Raw genomic sequence first — 5,204 nt, forward strand, 5'->3', positions numbered from 1 at the left:
ACTTCTCCTTACGCAGTGGGGGGGAAATGCTATTCACCAGTGTGATGTCACTTCCTGGAGAAACCTGGAAGTGATGTAACTAAGAATCACTAGAAATTCTATAGTTTTGCCATAGAGTTTCTGGTGTTTCCTAGAACAATGTGACATCCCTTCCAGTTTTCCCCGGAAGTGACATCACACCACATGCTATGCCAGTGCCCCCCATGTCCCCCCAATCTCCTGTTAACTATGTCACTTTAGGAAGTACAGGAGTGTCCTGATCCCCTATCAGGAGAATGTGTCATTACTGTAGGTTTGGTTGGCATTGCACTCACATTTAATTTATGCCAAGACTCACAGAACAAACACTTGGATTCTTTACCTTTGCTCCATGCATGCTTTTCTATGGATCTCGTATCTTCACATTAGGTACTTTGGGTCTCACTGAAAAACATTAGAGTTGTACAAATGGAAGTATCTAGTGGCAGAGGAAATGAGCTCCACAACAGAGGAATGCCAGTGTGTGTAGCAAATGCTTAGGATCCAAGCCAAAATGTCTTACTAAATATTTGCAACCTTTCATGCATAGAACAGACACAACACAAGAAATATAAGACAGCATGCAAAGAATTCAGGAGTAATTCAAAGAACATAGGGATTGATCTGATTAGGATCATTTTCTGCTCCAAAATCTGATCACTAGCTGGTTAACACTGTCCCAAGGAGCCAGAAGCGAGCCTCCTTTGGGCTCACGGGCCCTTTAAGCCCTGCAAAAACCACCACTAACGCTTAGATAAAGAAAAGGGCTGCTGATCCAGTTTCATTGCCACATACTTTTTAAAAAGTCAGACTTAAGGTGACGATAATGTACAATATGTCATGATAATATACAATACGAGGAGATTATATATACGTCAGTCACTCCGGGGGAAATGTGGAGTGTGCTCTCAGGGATATTGTAGCTGATATAGAGAAAAGATCTGAATTTCTCATCTCTTCAATGCCCTGCTGGATCAACCCCTTCCTGTTTCCCACAGTCGCTAACCAGAAGACTTTGGAAACCCTACAAGCAGGGCACAGAAGCCAAAGATGCTCCCTGTAGCTGCCTTCCCCCCCCCCCCAATTGGCATTCAGGAGTGAACTGCTTCTGAACAAAGAGGTTCCATTAGACCATCATGGCTAATAGCCACTGATGGACTACCCTCCATGAATCTGTGCCAGTCCCTTTTTCAAAGCCAGCTTAGCTGGCAGCCATGGCTACATCCTGCAGAAGTGAATTCCTGAACTTAATTATGCATTCCACGAAGAAGCCATTCCTTTTGTCTGTCCTGAATCTACTGCCCATCAGCTTCATTGAATGCTCAAAAAAAAAAAAAAAAAGCAGGGCTGGATTTGAGAGTTCTAGTTGGGAGAGGGGTTTATGTTTTCAGTCCAAGGAGTAACTAGAGTTCCCGTCTTAGGGTAGAGTATTTCTGGCCGTGCGTTACTTTTCCAGAAACATGCTATTAGCTTTCTGTATCAGAGCAGGCTTTGGCTGCAGAAAGGTCTCAACAACTACTTCTGACTGGGGATGTGCCCTGCTCAGGCTGAGGGGCCATGGGTCAGTGGCAGAGTATCTGCTTGGCATGCAGAAGGTCCCAGGTTCAGTCCCCGGCATTGTCAAGTTAAGGATCAGTTTAGTTGGTGTTGTGAAAGACCTCCACCTGAAATCCTGGAGAGCTGCTACCAGTCTGAGCAAACAGGACCGACTTTGATGGACCAAGACAGCTTCATATGTTTGTGACATCCATGCCCAGAGGTCCCTGGTGTGCTACACTTGGGGCTACTGTTGTAGTGAAGGCAACAGTGACTTTCATCCCTGACTTTCTTTCACTGGCAGGAATACTGCAGGTGGGATCCAACCACTGCAGCCATCTTCAGGGGCACTTCTTTGGGTGACCTTGCCGTCTGAGGCTAGATGGGTAATAACCACCACCACCACCACCCCCGGGCCTTCTTGATTATGGCACGCAAACTATGGAATTACCTTTCCAGGGGGATGCATCTGTCCCCTCTGTCATTGTCTTCTGCCAGTGGATGAAGATTGTTATCCATTTATTCTGGCAATATTGCACTGACCCTCCTTCCTATTTATGTGTTTTGGTTAATTGTCTATTTGTTCTCTTTGGGTGCCCTCACCACTGGAGGCTAGATAGGTGGGCAACCCAAGAAAGGGCTTTCTCAGTTGTAGTGCCAAAATTTGGGAATTCTCTCCATGGGAAAATTTGCTTGTCCCCTTCTATCATGTCTTTAACACATGGACATGCCATATATTATTTCAGACCTTTGATCCATCAAGGTCAGTATTGTCCACTCAGACTGGCAGCAGCTCTAGTCAAGGGTCTCAGTCAGGAGTCTTCCATATCACCTCCTACCAGATCCTTTTTTTTACCTGGAGATGCCAGGGTTTGAACCTGGGACCTTCTGCATGGCAAACAGATGCTCTGCCACTAAGCCACAGCTCCTCCCATCTTCCATCAGCAGGTGGGGACTTTATGTGGTTTTTTGGGCATCCCCTCACTGATCATCCTTCTTTGCTGCCCTGGGGAGCCTAGGTTGGCTGGAAATGCAGTATAAAAACGTTTGCAAGAAAGAAAGAAGTTTAGTGTAATCCTGTGCACTGAGATGCATAGTACCGCTTGGGGCGGGGGGGTTACTGTGATATGCAAAGCTTTCCTGTACACACACCACTCATCATATTGATGGACATTTTTCTAATAGGCGATAAATGATAATCTGCAAAGCCAATTTCACTTTAACCCTGGTAAATCAACTGCCTCTATTGATTGCAAAGTAAGTTTGAGCTGATATCTCTGATCATATCTACGTCTACCAAGCAGAATACGAGAATATCCCCCCTCCCCAGATGGGACTGTTTTTGCAATGCCCATGAATATCTCATTGGGTCTGCTCCTCCAATGGGCCAGAGATACTATAGATCCTTGGTGTTTGGCCCTCATCTAATGGTTTTGCTCATGAGCTCAGCCAGCCTGCTCCCTATATCTAATGCAGACTGTAGCATGCAGGCATGGACACAGCTGCATAAAATATTTGCTAAGGGCAAAGCCAATTCATTCATTCTCCATAAAACATCCCCCCCCCACCCTCCTCCAGGTTCCTGCTACAGACATGTCTACATTTAGCAAGCAGAGCTGAGCAGGGAAATCTCTCGCAGCCCACTAGAGGCCTCCCTGCTACCTGGCACTTTAAAAAAAATGCAAGTGTGTGCTAATTTATGATCTGTTTAACTAAGTTGGAGTATTAATTAAATAAAGCGAGAGCCTGATTAGGACTTGGAGAAGGGGGGGGGGATGAAAAAGAAAAGCCAGCCGCTTCGGAACAAAATTGCAAAGCAAACACTTCGGCTGTAACCACTAGAGGTTTCCCTCAGGTCTTCCATCAAAGCGCAAAGCGGAGAGGGCAAAGACGAGAGAGATTATATAGCCAACAGATGCATGTTGTTAAAATATGCATCTGCCAGCCATGCAATTTAAGGAGCTAGAGGGCTACCTTGTAGATCTATCTGCACTCAAGGGAGCGTGAGCAAATTCCAGACCCTGCAGGGCAAGCTAGGGGTTGTAGACATGTTAATTAGAGTTGAGTTTCCTGATCTCAGATGCAGCCAGGCGAGGAGAAACTTTGAACAGAGCAGTTGTTTTGCCGAAAGGGAAAGTGGAGAAGGCGGGGGGGGGGGGGGAAGTTTTTCTTGCTCTGCTGATGTGGCATACATAGACTTCCAGATGTGCCATGCCATGGGTACCAGACTGGATCCCATCGCTGTTGGGCAGAAAAAGCTGGGTCAAAAGAGGCCTTGTTGTAGATGAATGCCAGGGTAGGGGAATTGGTGTTGACCTTAGCACCATCCTAGTGAAAGTCCGCATTGAGCATGTTTTCATCTTTGGTTCACGCTCTGCAATTAAATGCTTAAAATGTCTGTCCTCGGAAGCCCTCTGTCCGCATTGAGGAAGACTGTAAGCACACCTATGTGAGGAAAATGTTCATGGGATTGAGGAGGCATCCAGAAGAGGAATACAGATGGAAGGAAGCAAGGCCACGACCCGTGTTCCCTCTAAGCTGAGTTAGTGTGAGCTAGCTCACAGTTTTTTAGCCTCCGGCTCACACATTTTTGTCTTCGCTCAGGAAGGGATGGGCTCCAGAGCAAACTAATTTATGCAGGAGCCAAATGGCTTGCTCACAATTTTAATGCTGGTAGCTCACAAAGTAGAATTTCTGCTCACAAGACTCAACAGCTTAGTGGGAACATTGGCCACGACCCATGATGTTTTGCCATTTGGGGAGAGTGTTCTGTTTGCCAAGTCTTTCAAGATTCTCAAGGATCTCTGGATGTTATCCATAGCTCAGGGATTGAAGTACATGGCTTGCATGCAGAAAGTAAAATTCTGGACCTTTCTGATTAAAGACTCTCCAGTAGCAGATGTTGGCAAAGACCAGAGATCTATCAGAAATCAACCAATAGCCCAGCTCAGTACACAGCGTGTTTATCTATGATGAAAGATACCTGGCTTGCATCTTATACTTTCCTGAAGGATAGAGAAGGGTCACCGAAACCACTTCCCCTGCACTCTGGGGCCCAAGGGATGCAAGACAACACAGAGCGGGGAGCCTTAACAGTTTGTGCACAGAAACGCTATTTAAATTAGTTTCATTATTAATCATCATCAACATCACCCAGGAACTCTGGCCTTCTGCCTCCTGTCAACGCCTTAGAAAATTCATTATGTTGTTACTTGTGACAATGGATTATATTTGACAGCATCAGGCTGTACAACAGCCGGATTGCTCCGAATGGAAACCCTTGCATCAAGGTGACAGCCGTACGCAAGGAGAATAATCTTCACTCCCATTTTTTGCGAAGAGGAGCTCTCTCTTAAAAGGCGGAGGTGTTCCATGGAGACTGGTTCAATGGGAATTATGCGGAGGGGTCTTTGGAGTTGTTCAAGGGCATTTCCTCCCAGCCCACTGTGTTAGCAGTCAACAGGCGTTGACAGTGCCCTTTCTAAGCCCACTGAATTCAGCAGACCTGCAAGCATGTAAGGGTGGCGCTATGAGTCACCAGGGAATCCAAATAGCCCATTGATAGGCACTGCCGAGATTTGGCAAGATTCTCATAGGACATTCTACAGTTCATAGGAAGCTCTGAGGCTGGAAAGGTCTCTGGTAGAGGC

At 46.2% G+C, this 5,204-nt stretch overlaps 1 protein-coding gene and 1 non-coding gene across 2 annotated transcripts in view; one reads left to right on the forward strand and one right to left on the reverse strand.

Annotated features, from left to right (window-relative positions):
- KIRREL3 (kin of IRRE like 3 (Drosophila)) overlaps nucleotides 1-5,204 on the forward strand; it is a 433,673-nt gene that overhangs the window by 117,236 nt on the left and 311,233 nt on the right. The gene's annotated exons all lie outside the window — the stretch shown is intronic.
- Nucleotides 2,412-2,483, reverse strand: TRNAG-GCC. Its single transcript has one exon. It is a non-coding gene; the product is annotated as a tRNA-Gly (tRNA).

The sequence above is a fragment of the Gekko japonicus genome, unplaced genomic scaffold (assembly GCF_001447785.1).
Source record: "Gekko japonicus isolate JY-2015 unplaced genomic scaffold, Gekko_japonicus_V1.1 scaffold1163, whole genome shotgun sequence".
NCBI classification, from domain to species: Eukaryota; Metazoa; Chordata; class Lepidosauria; order Squamata; family Gekkonidae; genus Gekko; species Gekko japonicus.